The sequence below is a fragment of the Saccopteryx bilineata genome, chromosome 1, assembly GCF_036850765.1.
Source record: "Saccopteryx bilineata isolate mSacBil1 chromosome 1, mSacBil1_pri_phased_curated, whole genome shotgun sequence".
Lineage (NCBI taxonomy): Eukaryota > Metazoa > Chordata > Mammalia > Chiroptera > Emballonuridae > Saccopteryx > Saccopteryx bilineata.
The window spans coordinates 385,998,448-386,018,936 of NC_089490.1; positions in this window are offsets into that span (position 1 = coordinate 385,998,448).

A 20,489-nucleotide genomic window follows, 5' to 3' on the forward strand; every position below is an offset into this window, starting at 1 on the left:
CCCATATGTTGGCACCTTAAACTAATTATTTTGTTGCTTTCATAAAGACCCAATTAAATGATTGCTCCCTGGGTAATACACTGTGAGGATTGGGTGGGCCCATTTGAAGAATCACAGTCTATATTCAGGTACCACACAGTAGGAAAAGCCAGGTAAGCATCTCTGCTGGCGAAATTTTGTCTTAATGAGGGGTATTTCTGCCTGGGTGAACTACACATTATGGCAGCATCTGAAGTTAATGTCCGTACCCAGCAGGTGTTTGTGGACACCAATAACTCCCATTCCTGCTAAGAGAGAGGAGTGAAGAGTTGAACTCAACTGGAAAGGAAGCTAGCAGACATACCTGTGGTTCTTAGCATTACTAAGCCTACAGAATTTCTGAACTGTTTCCCTGTGCAGCAACACAGATGCTAGTAACTTGCACCTGTACATAGGTGTAAAAAAGACAAAAGAGTGGAGAGAGGAAAAAGGAAGAGAAACAGCAACATCATGGGCAAAAGAGACCCATTGTCAGCAGTATTCACATAGACTATCACTCACAGTTTTAGAATAAATAGCCTTTTGGGGACCAATGCTCCTCACCAAATTATGAGTTCTTCAACTGCAGAAAATGTCTTCCTCATTGTTGCATCTCACAGAGTACATGCTCAACAAATATTTTATTCAATATTACTTCCAAGAGTTAACTACTATAAAATACAAAATAATGAAACATGTGGCAGATTAATTTATTAATTATGATGCATTTTTCCTACTGCAGAAGAATCAGAAAGCTTTAGATATAAAATATTCATTCCTAGGGAGAAGACATAAGTCTTTTTTTTTTTTTTTTTTTTGTATTTTTCTGAAGCTGGAAACGAGGAGAGACAGTCAGACAGACTCCCGCATGCGCCCGACCGGGATCCACCCGGCACGCCCATCAGGGGGGGTGCTCTGCCCCTCCGGGGCTTCGCTCTGCCGAGACCAGAGCCACTCTAGCGCCTGAGGCAGAGGCCAAGGAGCCATCCCCAGTGCCCGGGCCATCTTTGCTCCAATGGAGCCTTGGCTGCGGGAGGGGAAGAGAGAGACAGAGAGGAAGGAGGGGGGGTGTGGAGAAGCAAATGGGCGCTTCTCCTATGTGCCCTGGCCGGGAATCGAACCCGGGTCCCCCGCACGCCAGGCCGACGCTCTACCGCTGAGCCAACCGGCCAGGGCCGACATAAGTCTTTGTATTATGAAATCCAGAGATCCCCACAAGAGAACTAAGTTGATTTGTTGTTAAGAGCTAAGACTTACAGAGGACAGAAGAACTACAGTCTATGTTCAGGCTGGAGGATACATGAATGGAAGAAGCAGCTAAAAGGAAATGGCCTTAGGCAGATGAAGGGAACTAGGAACTGGAGGGAGATTTATGAGTGGAGGATGCCCAAGGGACAAGACCCTTTGACCAAGTGGCTTATAGATGTTGGAAACCTCAGCTCTAAGAGTCATGATGTTGAGAGCTATAGTTTTCAAGGCCTTGGATAAAGCTGCCTGGTGCAGTGGGATAGAGAAGGTGAATCAAGAGAGCCTAGCCAGTGAGCATCTCAGTTTGGATTGCATTGGATTAAAGACTAGTGGTCCATCATTTTAGGGGTACCACATGAACCCCCAAAATTCCTGTGGGACGCGATGCAGGGAAAATAGCAAATAGAATGCAGAGACTCATTTAATTTGATTTGGAGAAATAAGAATGTGTTGTGCTTCTGCTCACAGTGTTGTTGGGCTAAATTCATGCACAAGATAGGACTATACTGAGGCATTAAAGTAGTCATTGTTGTATGGTGCTATTATAAATAATATTTAGTTTTTCCTCATAATTTCATGTATATTTATATATAAAATTATTTTCATAAATGAAAGCTTCAAAAAGCCCACCTTTCTCCCCATGACTCTGCAAATGATAATGCAATGATTTTTCCTGGAAACAATGGACCCAGCCCTGCTGTGGAACAAAGTCAAAACTAGCACTGGCCTTGAGAAACTGAAGAAACTGTGACGTTCAGAGAAATACTCTGCTTCTTCAAGAACCAGAGTGGTCGGCCCTGGCCGGTTGGCTCAGTGATAGAGCATCGGCCTGGCGTGCAGGAGTCCCGGGTTTGATTCCCAGCCAGGGGACACAGGAGAGGCACCCATCTGCTTCTCCACCCTTCCCCCTCTTCTTCCTCTCTGTCTCTCTCTTCCCCTCCTGCAGCCAGGGCTCCATTGGAGCAAAGTTGACCCGGGCGCTGAGGATGGCTCTGTGGCCTCTGCCTCAGGTGCTAGAATGGCTCTGGTTGCAACAGAGCGATGCCCCAGATGGGCAGAGCATTGCCCCCTGGTGGGCGTGCCGGTTGAATCCCAGTCAGGCGCATGCGGGAGTCTGTCTGACTGCCTCCCGTTTCCAACTTCAGAAAAATACAAAAAAAAAAAAGAACCAGAGTGGTCTATTCTGGCACACATATCATTTTGTTGACATTGAAAAAGAATACAAAGTTCTCCAAGCAAAAAATAAATAAAAACAAAACAACTATTCCCTCCATTGGCAACATCAAGTCACTGAAGTTACTGAACTTAGAAATGTCTATGAGATTCCATGTGACAGTAATGTGTGCATGTGGATGTGGGTGTGTTTTAATAGATATTATTTCCAGTGCACATTATTTCTTTACATAGATACACATTTCCAGTTGGTATTATCTGCCTTCTGCCCAAAGGACTTCCTACGAGAACACCCTTTTCTATAACCACAGTGCCATCATCAAAATCAGCATACAACCACTGATACACACTGCCATCTAATCCTCACATCACATTCAAGGCAGTTATCACAATACATTCCTTCAGAGCAAAAGAATAAAGTTGCAAAATCATCATGGCTTTTTTGCCCCTTTCAGTTTGAAACATTTTCTCAGCCTTCCCTCGCCTTTCACACTTTTGAAGATAACATGCAAATTATATATTATTTTATTGTTGTAAAAAAGAATGTAACATCTCATCTACCATATGGGAAAGTTCTTTTAATGAGATTACCAGATTCCTAAACTGAAATCTTCTTGATTTGAGATATAGTCTTATTTCTGTATGACCAACAAGATGCCTATAATATGATGGGTTCTTAGTAAAAACTTGTTGAATAAATAAATGAATGACAGAAATCAATGGAGGTTGCTTAATGGGCACAGATGAAGAGCACCATTCTGTGTTCTAGATTCATTCTTTTACTCATCCCTCAAAAAATATTATGACCATCTGCTCTATGATGACTGTCAAAAATATGGCTCTTAATTGGAGGGGACAGCTATAAGAAAACCATAACAATGCAATGATTAGGGGCTCTAAGAGACAGCCAGGGGAGAGCTTAGGACCAAATAAATTGCTGTCCAGCTTGAAAAAGCTCTGTCCACTCTGCCTAAAGAAGTCAAGGACAGTGTCCTAGAGGAAGCCACATTACATATGATTCTTAAGGGATGAGTAAGATTTTTGAAACCAACGGGAAGGACAGAGCACTTGAAAAGCATTATCTTGTATTTAGCAGAGTCCTATGCTGTGAATTGTAACTCAATATTATTGACTGATGAATAAGACTGAAATGACTAACCAATAACTTCATTGAATGGAAGTGAATCCCAACTCTAACCTAGTCTACTGATCCAGTTAATTTGAGGACCTACAGGTCTTCTCCTGCATAAGGACACATATATTTCTTGAAGTGATATCCTCACAAAGCATTAAAGCTGCCTCTTGCATGATTTGCTTGGTCTTAACATTTCTAGTTTTGTTTAATTCTACTGTAATCTTCCAAGCTGAGATTCTTTGTAATGATCAGGGAGTCTGCACAATGCTTGAATAGACTTGTCGCCTTAAGAGTAGGTTTGATTTTATTGATTTTCTTATAATGCCTGTAATTGTTCCAGTGTGTTAGAGTATTTTTTCTTCCTTTCTTTTATATTCTTAATTGCTTTATCTTTCACACACACACAAAAAAAGATCTTTTTTGTAGCTTGTTGATCTTTTCCTTCATGAAGAATTTATGCTGCAAGATAGGCTTGGTGAAGAAAGGCAAAATTCTATTATCAAAAACTTCATTATGCCAGCACTCTTATGTATGTTGCTCTTTCATAAAAAGACTGCAAAATGGCTTCGTCCTTCACTTTATGAGTAACTATGCTCTTTGGAGAATGAAAAATAATTTGTTATGTTCAGTACTTTTATTACAGTGTTGTGTTAATAAAAACATTTTAACTAGGTTATTTGATCCTTATTAGTGCCTCTGCATTATAACCTGTGTTTTAACAAATGAAAAAAGAAGCCATCCAAGGTCAGTGCAAAAAGCCTGAGGAGGAGCGTCCCTTCCTATGAATACATTCACTCAGCAAACACTGAGCACAAACAAAATGCCAGGTAGCTTATCAATTACTGGGAATAAAGAGAATACAATTCAGATTTCCTGACACTAAATAAAGCAGGGTGAACGTACAAAGAAGATTGAGGCCCATCAAAACCTTCAGTTATGATGCTGCACAGCATTTAGGTTTGGACCAGGGACTCCAGAATCACGCTAGTATAAGTTCAAGTCCTAGTTTCGCTATAAGGTCAGTGACCTCGGGAAAATTACCTGAGCTGCATTGCAGCTCTTATAGCTATAAAATGTGGATACTAGAAGTACCTGCCTCAAAATTTTTGTAAATATTAAATAAAATATGGTAGGTAAAGTGCTAATCAGAGTATCAGGTACAGCCTGACCAGGAGGTGGAGCAGTGGATAGAGCGTCAGTCTGGGATGCAGAGGACCCAGGTGCAAAACCCCAAGGTCCCTGGCTTGAGCTTGGGCTCATCTGGTTTAAGCACAGTTCACTAGCTTGAACTCAAGGTCACTGGCTTGAGCAAGAGATCACTCAGTCTGCTGTAGCCCCTCAGTCAAGGCACATATGAGAAAGCAATCAATGAACAACTAAGGTGCCAGTACAAAGAGTTGATGCTTCTCATCTCTCTCCTTCCTGTCTATCTGTCCCTAGCTGTTCTTCTCTCTGTCTCTCTCTATCTTTGTCACACACACACACACACACACACACGCACACTAAAATAGTGTTAGGTACATAGTAAATACTCAATACATTTTAGCTCAGTTATATACTGACCCTGCCTCATTTATGTTAACCTAAGTTAAAAAGAGCTGTAAAAATTAATGAACAGAAACCTCATTTAAAATTAAGTCAGTAGGCCAGAAGGAGGAGCTCTCACACCCTCCATTGATCTGAACTCAACAGGAAAAACTCTGAAATAGCCCTCCCAACTTTCTCTTCTCTATCAGTTTTCTCTCCTTTGTTTCTTAGACTTACACGTGATTAGTCATTAGATTGCATGTCCCAAATTGCAATATTTTGTTGTTCCTAAACAAACCCATTTTGCTAGAGAAATAGTTATTTGTTTATGGTCAACAGAAGGCTCCCAATAAATGTTTGTTGACTAAGCCAGTCCAAATATTCCACCATCAGAGCAATGAACTGATGCAACATCAGACCTTAAATTGAGGATTTCAACTTAAATTGGGAGAGTTAAAGGGCTATTTGGACATCAGCAGAGAGGTGTGGTGAGTGTATAACTTGTCTATTGCAGTCCAAATCTCCCACGTTCACACTACCTCCAATAACCTGTGTTCATATGAAGTTAAGATGATCAGTGAGCAGTCTGAAAATCTACTGATGCTTCGCAATCTAAATTTCTGATTAAAGAAAATACTTTAAAGTATTTATCACGCAGACAATGAATTAGAATATACTTCTTTGTTCAAGAATCAGATTACATTTCCCATTATTTAGACCCAGCTTTGGTCCCTTTGCTTACGGTAAATGAGCAAGGTATGTGTCCATCAGATGTCTCCTCCATGCTGTATGGAAGAATAAAATAATGATAGCTCCAGGAGAAGAGAGGACCATATATATCTGCAATGAAGACTTCCCAGAAAATTAGCAACATAATAAAAATCATCATTTGAAAAAGTAAGTCAATAGTTCTTGAGGAAGGAGAATAGCCAGTTTGAAAAGCAGTCGGTAGTTAACTATTCAGTACTTACTTTTATGCATCCAGCATTTTCCAGATTTGGAATTGAAAATTCTCTGACCATGTGGATAAGCACATAAACAGGTATTAGGTATAAGAAATAAAATGAAATAAATTCTACTGAACTAATAAAATAAATTACCAAAAAAAATGTAGTTAATTTTACATAAAAATAAGGTTTTAACAAAAGACACAGAGAGGTATTGTAGGCAAAATCTCTGTGGAAGTCTAGAATAAATTTGTTTAAGGAGATATGTTTAAGGCAGATCCTATAAAAAGTAGCACATAAAAAATTTAGGTACTGACTATGGCTTATAGAATTCTCCTTTTCTGAGGGTTGATATTTACTATCATCATGATAAATGCCTCTTTATAGTCAACTCATTCTTTGCTGGCCCATACTCCCACCTCTAACATTTATTGTATAAAAGAATGTTTCTGAGACTATTCAGAGATAAATTTCTTCATTGATGGAAGGTTTTCCCACTGCCTATTATGTGCCTATCTAGCCTCAGCCAACAATTTATTACCAGTTGAAAAAGGAGGCAATGAGGTAACAGACTGAATTGTTTTTATGACCATGTCTATATTTCTTGAAGAGTAAGAACTTTTATAGAAGAAATTCATCCTGGAACTACATGAACCACCATTCATTTGGAATAACGTGAACTTGTTATAAAATATTGAAAACAGAATCAAATTCTATAAGGCTGTCACTCTGTTATACTACCAGGAGCTATTAAAATACCCACCCAGTTACTTTCTGCCTTTTGCCAACTAAAATATTGTTGTGAGCCTATACCCATGAGTTCCTTTGACCACCACAGATATTGGCTAGAATCAACTCACAGCATTAGAATACAGGGCCCTAGCACCACCTTCATTTAAGGGAAGTCTCTTCTGCTAAATATGAAATTTAAATTCTTATTAGCCTTGAGGTATATAGTGTGGCCTAATGGTAAAAATAATAGAATACGAGTCTAAAAACATCAGTTTTAGTTCTACACGTATCACTAGCATAATTTGTTACCTTCAACAAGTCATTTGTCTTTTCTGTGCCTCACTTTCCTAATGTAAATAATTAGAGTTTAGACCAAATCACTTCTGAGACCTTTTATTTTAGGTTCAATTTTATTTGAGTCTTATTTACCAACCAATACAAACCTCCAGGTATGAGCCTGCCTTCTCAACACCACATCCGCTATCCAGTGACACATTTTAGGTTTTGCCTGCACAAGCACTTTAGAGAGCATTATCCAAAGCAAAATATATCAATTGAGCAACATCTATTGCCGGATAAAATAACCAGACCTTAGGCACAAATCAACAGATTTCTCTTTTTTATCCACAGTACAAGTGTTAAGATGTACTCACTACCCTGAATCTCAAAATACATATTCTAATGTGGCAACACTGCCAAAACCTAAATAAGTAGACTTAAGTATCAAGTAGATGTTGTGCAAAAAAAAAAAAAAAAAAGCAAAGAAAGAGACGATAGTGTCAATTGATAAATATGTTTATACTTGACTCAGAAAAAAAAAAAGCGAGGAACGGCCAGGGAAGGCAAAGCAAGGAAGACAACATATCATTTTCCTGCTGTTCTGGCCGTCACAATCCCTGGCCTTACTTGTTATCTGAGAGGTCTACCCTCAAGCACTAGTTGACTTTCTCTGGCACTAAGAGCACCAGAGGACTGCAGTCCATTTTGATCGAATATTCCTACAGTTAGACACATGTGGCCCAAACACAAGCCTCAAGGAAGAGGAATATCCTGATTAACACAGATCTCTTTGGGTAAGAGGCAGCTTGTGTACCTATACAACCATGGGGATGTGCATTAATATCATTAGGCCTCTTTTCATACATTTAAGAACAAGAATGTTCTAACAGCAATATTTCCTGGTATGCTGAGACCTGAAGAAGGCACGTAAAGGACTTTGGATCCTCTGGTCCCATGGCAGAAAATAACTTTATCAACTTAAATATATTATTCAGCTTTATTAAACTATAAACCATAAAGTTGGCCAATTATAAGCATGCAGTTTGATGAGTATTGATAAATGTATACAATAATGCAACTACCACCTCAATCAAGTATAAAAACACTTCCATCACCCCAAAAAGTTTCCTTTTTTTTCTTTTTTTTTTTCAGAGACAGAGAGAGAGTCAGAGAGAGGGATAGATAGGGACAGACAGACAAGAACAGAGAGAGATGAGAAGCATCAATCATCAGTTTTTCGTTGTGGCACTTTAGTTGTTCATTGACTGCTTTCTCATATATTCCTTGACTGTGGGGCTACTGCAGACTGAGTAACCCCTCGCTCAAGCCTGAGACCTTGGGTCCAAGCTGGTGAGCTTTGCTCAGACCAGATGAGCCCATGCTCAAGCTGGCAACCTCAGGATCTCAAACCTGGGTCCTCTGCATCCTGGTCCGATGCTCTATCCACTGTGCCACGGCCTGGTCAGGCTCCTTATAGCCCTTTGCAGACAGTACCTATCTTCCACCCCCAGAAAACCAATGATCTTCTGTCACCATGGATTTTCCCTTTCTAGAATTCCATATAAATGGAAGCAACATACAATATTTAATGTTATATCAATAATATTTTATATAGGATGTTTTGAGATTGATCCCAGTATTATAAGTATTAATATTTTGATCTCTGTTATTACTATGTAAAATTCCACAGTATGTCTATCCCAGATTTTTCTTATCTATTAAAAAACATGATCTTTTGGCACTAAATGACTTCTGCACCTGTAATTAAGAGTTTGACTTCATGTTTGATCAAAAGTGCTGACAACTTTCAAGCTACACTGTCCTCTTCCCATTTTGCCCCACCTCTACATGGGTACCAGCAAGAAATTTAAACTTTCCCAAGCCCCAGCCAGCATTTAGACACTTTTCCCAGTGCTACTACAAAGTCCCAGCTTACTCTCACTGCCTCACTCAAGCCAGCTGGAACCAGCTTGTGCTTGACCTGCACTCCCCAGGAGTGCCTTGTGTGACTAGTACATCGTCTGTCAAATCCCCTTGGTGTATGGGGTATCATCATCTCACCTATTCTTTGGAAGGTGGTCCATCTACCTCTGGCTTTGGGACCACAAAATATCTTTGTCAGAAATCAGGAAGGAAGGAAGGAGGGAAGGAAAGAAAGAAAGAAAGAAAGAAAGAAAGAAAGAAAGAAAGAAAGAAAGAAAGAAAGAAAGAAAGAAGAAGGGAAGGGAAGGGAAGGGAAGGGAAGGGAAGGGAAGGGAAGGGAAGGGAAGGGAAGAAAAAAGAAAGAAAGAAAGAAAGAAAGAAAGAAAGAAAGAAAGAAAGAAAGAAAGAAAGAAAGAAAGAAAGAAAGAAAGAAGAAAGAAAGAAAAAGAAATTGATTCACCATATGAGTGCAGGCCTATTTTTGAATTCTCAGATTAATCTATGTCTATTTTTTCTGTCAAAATTGTATGGTCCTTATTACTCTAGCTTTACAATTAGTTTTAAAATCATAAAGATTAGTTTTTAAAAAAGATATATAGATAAATTGGTTTTAAAATCAGACAAGCAGGTAGACAAACAGAGAGATGAGAGATCTATTTTTCTCTCAAAACCGTATGTAAGGGGTATCATCATCCCACTTATTCTTTGGTTTTTGTAGCTTTATAATTAGTTTTAAAATCAGACAGTATAAGTCTCCCAACTTTAGTCTTTTTCTCAGAGTTGTTTTGTATATTTCTTTTTTTTTTTTTTTTTTTGGTATTTTTCCAAAGTTGGAAACGGGGAGGCAGTCAGACAGACTGGGATCCACCCAGCATGCCCACCAGGGGGCGAAGCTCTGCCCATCTTGGGGCATCGCTCTGCTGCAATCAGAGCCATTCTAGCGCCTGAGGCAGAGGCCACAGAGCCATCCTCAGCGCCCTGGCAAACTTTGCTCCAATGGAGCCTTGGCTGCAAGAGGGGAAGAGAGAGACAGAGAGGAAGAAGGGTGGAGAAGCAGATGGGCGCTTCTCCTGTGTGCCCTGGCCGGGAATCAAACCCCGGACTCCTGCATGCCAGGCTGACACTCTACCACTGAGCCAACCAGCCAGGGCCATGTTTTGTATATTTCAAGTGTCTTGCTATTCCATATAAATTTTCAGATCAATTTGTCAAATTATTTAAAAATTTTACTGAGATTTTGATTTAGGTTACATTAAACATAGAGATATATTTTGAGGAAATTGCTATCTTAAAAATATTGAGGCTTTTTTTTCAATCCAAGGACATTATGTAACTCTCTAGTTCCGTCTTCTTTAATTATTCTCAGCCATATCTTGTCCTTTGGAATGAGAAGGCCTTACATATTAAAATTTATTTCTATTTGTTGCTTAATTTCATATTCAAATTTCAGTTGCTAGCACTATAAATACAATACATTTTTTTTGTATATTAATCTGGTACCCTGTGACCTTGCTAAATCCACTTATCAGTTCTAATATTTTTAGTATACTCCTTAGAGTTTTCTATAAATTTGACCCTGTCATCTTGAAAAAAGACCAAAAATCCTTATTTCTTTCCAATATTTATGTCTTTTTTTCCTTAGTTTATTGCACTAATACAGTTCTACAGGGCAATGTTAAATAGAAGTGATCAGAGTGAAAATTTTTTCTTGTTCCCTGACATTAGACAGGAAGCATTCAGGTTTATTGTAGTCTTATTCGATTCTTCACCTTTCAACCTATAACCTTTCTAATATAACCTTATGGTTCTCTACCACTCAGCCTCTGGATCTGCCCATGTGACTTACTTTGGCCAATGAAGTTTAAATGGATATGATTCGAGAAGAGGTAGGAACAAGTGGATATACATTTCTACTCACTCTCTTGCCCTTTTGTTTCAATAAAACTATGCCTGAGCTAGCCTTCTAGAAATAAAGGACACATGCAGCAGAGCCAAGTTGTTCCAATCATCCATGCGGAGTCCATCACAGATCAAACTCATCATCCAGTGACTTCCAGGCATATGTGCAAGCCCAGCCTGAAACTGCCAAACCACCTCGTCAAGCTGCAGCTGACTGCAGGTCCGTGAGCAAGCCCATGTGAGATTGCCTGAGCCAGGGCAGAGCAGAAGCTTGCAAACACATTCATTGCTCTATGCCACTAAAATTTTTATGACTGTTTGTTGCACAGCACTATTGTGACACTAGATAACTGATACAGTAGATTAGAATCAGCCTGTGTAAATACCGTTTGCTTCATCCAAGAATACCAATTAGTCATCTGAAATTCTTCCATATTGTCAAAGCATCAAATATGGCCCTAGTCTGCAACTGTTTCAAAGAAAAGGGGCATGGGCTATTAACATCACGGTTTAAACAAATTTTTCATATTCAGAGGCTTCCTGCAATAATATTTACAGTGTCCTTGACAACAGCATTTATATGCACGTGGGGAAAGGGAGTGTGTGGTTGGAGAGAACCAGGATTTGATAAATTGGACCTATTGTTACATGCCAAGAGTGCTTATCACCTGCCACATTTCTTTCTCCAGCTCCAAAAGCAGCTCCCCTTCCTTGTGCTCCATCATGAGGGGAGTCTTGGCAACGAAAATGCAACATTCCTCTTGCGATTCCAATTTCACAGTTGAATGAGGAACAAGCATGAGCAGAGAGTATCCTAAGACAGGCTAGACTAACATGGCAGATGGGGAGCCTCGTCATTTATTCTGCATTCCTCCTACTTCCCATGACCCTTTCACTTTGTACAACAAAAAAATTAAAAGTGGGCTTCAAGTCTTGAGGGGATAGTTACCAGTTACAAACTTTTACTTTCCCAAATGACTAAATTCCGAACAGGCAGAAACATGAGGTTGGTGTTCCTCCACAAATATCAATTTTGTTTCTGTGTTAAGTTTATTTAAAAAAATAAATTCTCCTTCAGGTCTGTGCCACTGGAAGAGACAGGGAAGTGAGGACAGTGAAAGTGACATCTGTCAGCTAGCAGCAATTAAGCAGAGATGTGTGGAGTTTCCATGCTCTAAATGGTCCTGTTAAAGTGTTGATGAGGAGTGAAATGTTTGATTAAATTTTAAGCAGGGATAAATGGGCCAGCCCCACCATAGGATAAGGCTAATGGAGTATTAGACTGAACAAATTAAATGAACAATGTGTCAGTTCTAGGGAAGAAACAAGCTGACACAAATATGCCTCCTCTAGAGTCTGAACATAGCTTCTTCTGTCTTGTTACAATGAATAGATCTGCAAGTACTCCCTATGCTTCAGAATGGGTCACTGTAGTGGCAAACACATCAGTTTAGATATTAGAAGACGAGATATATTGAGTCAGGAAGACCAGGAGTATCATATAGCTTCTAATAACAAGACTTCAGAATTTGCAAAGGAGCATGAGATGTCATTATAAAATAATGGAACTGCTGAAGATGCTTTTTTTCTTCTTTCCCAGTGAGAGCAGGGGAGATAGAGAGACAGACTCCCACATGCACCCCAATCAGGATCCACCCAGAAACTCCCATCTAGGGCCAATGCTCTGCCCACCTGGGGCCATGCTCACAACCAAGCTATTTTTAACCCCTGAGGTAGAGGCTCCATGGAGCCATACTCAGCACCCGGGGCCAATACGCTCAAACCAATTAAGCCATGGCTGCAGGAGGGAGAGAGAGAGAAGAGGAAGAGAGGGGTGAAAAAAACATATGATCATTTCTCCTGTGTGCTCTGACTTGGAATCAAACCTGGGACACCCACACTCCAGGCTGACCCTCTACCACTCAGCCAACCAGCCAGGGCTCTGAAGATGCTTTTGCTTCAACTCTTGTTGATCGGAAAATCACTCCATAAGTTCAATGAATCAGTAAAAGAATTACAAGGGTCTAGAACTCAACAGGATCCTAAAGATCACCAAATCCAGGTCTTGTATTTGGTATTTCTCTTACCTTCTTATTATCTGCAATTATGAGTTAATGCCTTCTCCATCCTCCACATTTACCATCTCTTTCAATTCTCTCTTTCATGTTAATGATCGTACTTCATCCTTCATGGGAAAGTAGGAGCTTTAGGCATGAACTGCCACACATCTCACTACAGAATCTACAAATGTGCCACCACCTTCACCTTTCTTGTTTTTAACAACAGAAGTCACCCAACCTCCTATCAGACGCCTTATTTCTTCTTCTTCCTTGACTCCTCAGTAATTTAACTTCTTAAATTATTCTTTCTTCTCACTTTTGTTTTTTATTTTTATTTATTATTGGTTAATAAAATTACATAGGCTTCAGGTGTGCAATTCTAAAATATATCATCAGTATATTGCACTGTGTACTCACCACCTCAAGTTAAGTCTCCTTTCATTACCATTTATCACCCCTTTACCTTCTTCTACCTCCCGCCACCTCTTTGGTCTCTGTTAATAACCATACTTTGTCTGTGTATATGAGTTTTGTTTTATTTATCATTTTTGTTTTTCCTTAATCCCTTCACCTTCTTTGAGGTAACTCTATACTGTTTTCCACAGGGGATGCACCAATCTACATTCCCACCAGCAGTGCATGAGGGTTTCCTTTTCTTCACATCTTCAAAAACACTTGATGTTTGTTATTTATAGATGATTCAACATAGTACTGGAAGTCCTAGACACAGCAATAAGGCAAGAATAAGAAATAAAAGGCACCCCAACTGGAAAGAAAGATTTAAAACTATCATTAATTGCAGGTGGCATGGTGCTATATATAGAGAACCCTAGAGATTCCACCAAAAAACTACTAGAACTGATAAATTAATTCAGTAAAGTAGCAGCATACAAAGTAAATATCCAGAAATGAGTTTCATATTTTTATATCAATAATGATCTGTCAGAAAGGGAAAGTAAGAAAACAATCCCACTTTACAAATGCATCACACAATAGTTATAAAGTTCTCTAGTTTCAAGATTATTTCAGACACTGGGGAGCAATATGGTTTTTTGCACATGAGTAAGTCTCCAAAAGATTCTTTTGATAGTAGAAAGACAAAATCCAAGAAAGAAACAGACTTCATGTTAATTGAATGTGTGGGGTTTGAGTTTTATGTTTGGGGCACTACTCTGAGACACTAGTACATTATAAAACCTTTATGATGACACATCCTGATTCCATATCTGTAAGCTTTTATAGGAAATCCTGGCATGGCTCTTGCATGTGTCCTATGCCCTGCCTTACTTCATCTATGTAGTGAACCTAAAGCTCTATACTTACTTTTTGAGATTTTTTTTCACCTGACTTGGTGCTGACTTAGAACCACTGCATCACAGCTTAAAGATTCCATTTCCCTCTTACAAAGGAGAGATAATTAATTGTTACTCCTTCCCTTCTCATAAGAACATTAAAAGAAACAATGAGTACATCACATCAAACAGCCTAAATAACCACAATTTTCCAAGCGCTTGTCAGGAATTCAGTGCTGCACTAAGGATTCCATATATATCTGTATTATCCTGCTTTGTTCATTCTTTACAAAACCTCTGTGAAAGAGATATTATTATCTCCAGGTCACAGACAAGGGAACTGAAGCTCAAAGAGGTTATGTAATTGTCCCAAAGACCAGAGCTAGGGTTCAAGCTATACCTCTCTGAAAGTAAAGATAATTACCCAAACCCCTACCTATCTGGAGTTCCCAGGTAAAGAAAAGAAAATAAAGCCACCATCACTATTTTTTATCTTTCAGTATGTCCATGCTCAGGATCCTCTAAATTTCCCAGATGCCCCCCACAAGAAAAGTTTAGCCACATGTATTACCTTTGTGAAACGTCAATGTTTGAGGTAATTAGACATCATCTTTAAATCAGTTTTTTAAAAAATATTTAAAATATTTAATCCCTGAGAGTTTGAGGATTAAATTATAAGAAAATATTTGCTCAAAGACCGCAATCCTCACACAGTTAGCTTTATGGGCTTTTCTTCATATGCAGACAGCCATATGGTTATAATAACCATGTACAAGCAACCACTTTGCTAACTAGTCATATTAACATTTTTTTAAATGGCTTCATAATATTATTGTTTTGGCTTATCATGCCAGAAGTTATTTAGCCAACCTCATAATGAAAGGGTTTTTTTTTATTTATTTCAAACTGTTAATTATAAATAATTTTTAATGAACAACTTATATCTTAAATATATTTCTGATTTTGTGCTTAGCATGCTAAATATTGTCAGTTCATTATAAGCAAAGTGAATATATAGTTTGCAAGATATTTATTTTCTCACCCATATACAAAAATAGTCTCTTTTATCAGTCAGCATTTATGCATGAATACCTATTATTTAAGGTTCTGATTCTATTTTCATAGTGTCAGTTATTATGCTAGGATCTATAGCATATATTCCATTTGGTTACATGAATAGCCCAATTTCATCAATATCCTACAAGCAAATACCCTCAGGGTTTCCCTAATCATGAATTACCATAAAAATCATACAAGAAGGGAATGTAAAATAAGAAGCATGACTTTCAGCCCTGCCATCTACTCTCCTTAACGTACCTCGAGTTTAATGAGCTGCTAGGCACATGGGCTGGTACCTGGAAATGGGACCAATTTCTAGGTCGCATCTTTACTTTTCCATTTCAGCTATCTTATCAGCGAACTCAAGCAAGTGTGCTAGAAACTGTGTGACCCTCTCATGTGGTGACAAGCAGTGCCATGGGTAACAAAGAAGCCTATTACTGCTTTATAGTAGAGGAGAGAGGGTAATCCTTTGTCAGATTCCTGTATGGTGTCTTCTTCCTTGTTCCAGTTACCCAGAAAGTGATGGCATTTTCTCATCCACAGCCTTTCAACACCTGCTGACATGTATTTAGACATGACTGGGTCGGTGAGTCTTAACCACACTATGCTCAGAAATTCTCATGGAAAATAAAAATGACAAGGGCACACAGGTGATTGAGACCCAATATATTCTAGACAATAGACAACACATTTAAAAACTAGAGGAAAAACGAAGACAGAGAAAGATTCTTTTTTAATCAAAATATTTATTTAAGTCCAGAAATAACATAAAAGCTGAAATAAAGCTGGTCATAGAATACAGAATATTACCATTAACCAATATCTTGATTTTACTAATGAGAAAACTAATTCCCAAGAAAATGTAATGGCTTGCCTAAGCTAAACTACGACATAATCCCTAAGGAAGATGTGCCCTGAGACATCGTTTGCCTTTTTTTCATCATTAGCAATTCAGATTTCATCATTTTTTAATAGCTTTTTACTCATTCAACAAATAAGTTTTAAGTGTCTTCCATAAAATTACCACACGAGGCACTAGGGATCCATCCAAGGTTGACAAGTAGTGATGCTGGAATATAAAATAAAAAGCCAAAGTCTGGCAAGGAGATGGGTTTGTAGACTGATAATTAAAATGCAATGTGATGAGCAAAATTAAAACAAATAAAACCATAAGAAAGTGTGCTCCAAGGACTGCCTGTGGAGAACTCACAGAGAACCTCCCAAAACATTGGTCCTTGAACTGACTTGAAAGAGTACCAGTAGTCTACAACAGATGGAATAGGGAAGAGTATAGGGAGGCAGCCAGAATTTCACTTAAATGGGATAGGGTATGTGAGAAACTACATAGAATTTGCCCTATTTCTTGAACTCTGATGAAACACTACCTTATTGACAACTTCTTTGTTTTTGGTCTCCATGGCATCTTGTTAGTGTCCTCTTTCTCTATTAATGATTGGTGTTCCTAAAGGTCCCTAAAGACTCTGTCCTCCGCCTTTGTTCTTACTCTACACATTATGTCTTGTCTTCTCTCTCTCTTTGTGTGTGTGAGTGTGTGTGTGTGTGTAATAGTATATAAATAACTTCCCAGATCTCTCTCCTGAGCTCCAGATTAATAAAGACAATAGTATAATGAAAGTATTCAATAAATATAACATAAACACCTCAAACACTATATATTTTAAAATATTTTCAACATTTTTCTTCAAAAACACTGCTCCTACCCCTGTGTTACCTTAAGAAATGGCATCATCACCAACATAATTATATAAGAAAATAACATCAGCATCATTCCTGATTGTTTTCTTTTCTTCATTATTCACACTGTTTGTCACCAAATAAGCCAAAATTCTCTTTTTGACATCTATTTCACTAGCCTGACCTAACCCAGTCACATAGCTCATGAGTATATAGTAGAAAATTTAACTGGCTGTCATGACCCTAGTCATACCCTCAACCAAACCTATATCTAAACATCATCTTCATTTCTGAGAAACAAAACTAATCATGTCACCCACCCCAAATTACTTAAAATTCTTTGGTAGGTTTCCAAACAGTAGATAATCATCTTAATCTGACTTCTTTCATTCAGCATGATATTTTGAAATTTTTACATACATTTTTCTAGCATCCATACACTGATACCAAGAAATAGAATCAAGAGGGAAAAAAACACACAATGAAAATAAACTCTCAGATGATCCAATATCGGAACTAATAAGAAACTGACTTTGAAAATTTTAAATTAACATATGTAAAAAAAAAGAATAGAGATTTTCCCTATAGAAGTAAAGTGTTTCTTGGTAGAGGACTAGATAAAAAAGATGTGATACATATATACACCAGAATACTACTCAAATATAAGAAATGATGAAATATTGCCATTTATGACAATATGAATGGACTTTGAGAATATTACACTAAGTGAAATAAATAAATCAGAAAAGGCAAAGAAATATATGATTTCACACATAGATGGGATATAAAAATAAGACTCATGGACATAGAGAAAAGTGAAGTGGTCACCAGGGAAAGGGTAGAAAAGAGGGACAGATATACAGTGACAGAAAATGATTTGACTTTGGGTGATGAGCACACAAGGTTATTGACAGTTCAGATGTTATAGAGATGTTTACCTGAAACCTATGCACTTTAACTAATCAATGTCATGCCATTAAATTAAATTTCTAAATAAAAAATATATGATGAGAAAAAAAACAAGTGAAGTACATAGAAATAAAATCTGTATAATAAAAATCAGAAGCTCAGAATAGTTTGGAATGGAATTTTAAAAGGAATCACAAGGAAAATCAGAAATATTTTAACTGAATAACATAATTATGACATGTCAAAAATGTGAAACTTGAGAAATGAGGGGAAAGTGTTTTCCCTATCAATCATCTTACCACAGAAAACTAGAAATGTCATGAGAAACTTGACCAAAGCAAACCACATATTAGCCTACTGTAGAGTTTAACTGATGAGTAATGTGTAGGGCTTCGGGGCTACCCAAACCAGGACTAGAATCTTGACTCTCCCTCTTACCAGCTGTGAGACCTGGAGCAAGTCTGTCACAGCACCTGACACTTATGGCTCAATGAACTGTAACAAAATTTAGAATATATGTAGAATAGTCTGATATGTAACAGACACACATAAAATCACATGGGTATAGTTCAAGTGGGATAATCATTTATTTTCCATAGTAACTGACATAAAAACAGGAGAAGGAAGGATTCAGGTACAGCCTGGCCTCAGCCTGATCCTGCAGAGCTATGTGAAGCATGAATGTTACTGAGTTGTCTCACTTTGAGGAAAGGGGGCCAGGGTATTATATCACTGTATCAATAACTCTGTGGACACAGGCACCCCCTGGAGGAGAGTAAATGAGGACCAGGACTACAGTGAGGCAATCAAGGGACCTAGGATACAATATTTAAGGAGGCGCTCACTCTTTGGAGCTGACTCAATGTGTATACTATCCTGAGAATGACTGTGTCCTTAAATATTGTTCTCTAGGTGCCTTGCTTACATTACCACAGTCCAGGCTCTGGATACACTTTCCTAGGTATCTATAGGCAATGTGATTCCGTCACAAAGGGATGTTCTTAAAAGAGGGATCCCTGCTTTAGCCATTAGCAGTCAATATTTCAATAGCTGGGAGATGGCCATACCGGTTGAGTAAAGGGGATTTGGGTAAGACACCAAGAATACCTGTTCTCCTCTGTATCTCGTACTACTCAAAGCCACTTTTGTTTTAGATTGTTTATGCCTTCTAGATACAGATCCCTTAGGATTCTAGTTGATTAGTCTCTGAGGAAATTAACAAGCAGAGGATCAGTAGGATGAACTCCAGCTCTAGCTCCTAGATTTGGTTTTGAGGTGGTAACCAATATTCATCATCATCTACTACACAGAGATCTTCCTCACCTCTGCTGGTGGCTTGCCCAGAAAGAAGACCCAGATCCTTATCTCCAAGGGATCTGAGCGTTTGCATATCATGCCCTTATCAGACCATGATTGCTATACTTGCCACTTACTGATAAAACTTGGCATGCTAGTGCCAAGAATATGTCCAATATATTCTTCCCCGCTCCAGTGATATAGCAGCAGCCTTACCGCCTGATGGTAATCAGGATCAATTACCCCTTCCAGTTTGGTTATTCTGCTCTGTGCCTGCCTATCTATTGGCATGAGAAGCCCAAGGTGCCATAAACTTAATGCCATAGCACTAAGGTTAGTGACAAGGAGAAGTTATACAAAATCCCATGTTAAAAGTGCTCTCAGACACTGGTGTTGACTGAGCACTGGAACCAAAAAAAGCAAAGTATCCCTAGAATATATGTCAGTACAAGTCTAGGTAAATTGTTACCTTTTCCAGAATGCTAACAGGGGGTCTCATGTAATCAACTTTACACTAACAAATGGATGGTCTTCTCCAGGAAAGGTATATAGTATTGAAGGCTCAGTCTTGGTCTCTGTTACTGGAAAGTTGACATTCAAAAATGGCAGTAACCAGATCAGCTTTAGGAAGAGGAAACCCAGTCTATTATTTCCATTTATGGAAATGGAAATTCCTGGAAATCCAGGTATAGCCTCCAATTATATCACTGTTTATTTTTCCTTCATTTGTCCACTGGTAATCAAGGAATGACTGAGGACAGATACTGGCTACCATCTACTAGCCAAGTCATTCTATACACTAGGTGTCTTTTTTTAATCCTCTAGAATAAATATTCCCTGGTGAGCATTGTATGATACAAAAATCTCAAACTTTGTATCTGCTCTCATAGATCCACACACATGACCCACCCCTAGACCCTCTAGGCCAGTGGTTCTCAACCTTTCTAATTCCATGACCCTGCAATACAGTTCCTCATGTTGCAGTGACCCCAAACCAAAACATAATTTTGGTGGCTACTTCATAACTGTAATTTTGCTACAGTTATGATTCGGAATGTAAATACCTGATATGCATTATGTATTCTCATTGCTACAAATCAAACATAATTTAAACATAGTGATACATAATTAATAGTGAACATAATTTAATCACAAAAACAATATTTAATTATATATTGAGAAATATTTATTACTAATGGACCTCCTTACCTAGTGTATTGGGGCTACCATTCTGTAAATAGCTGCTTAACTAATGGATCTGTTTTTTCCAGATTAGTGGCAAGTTTTCTATATA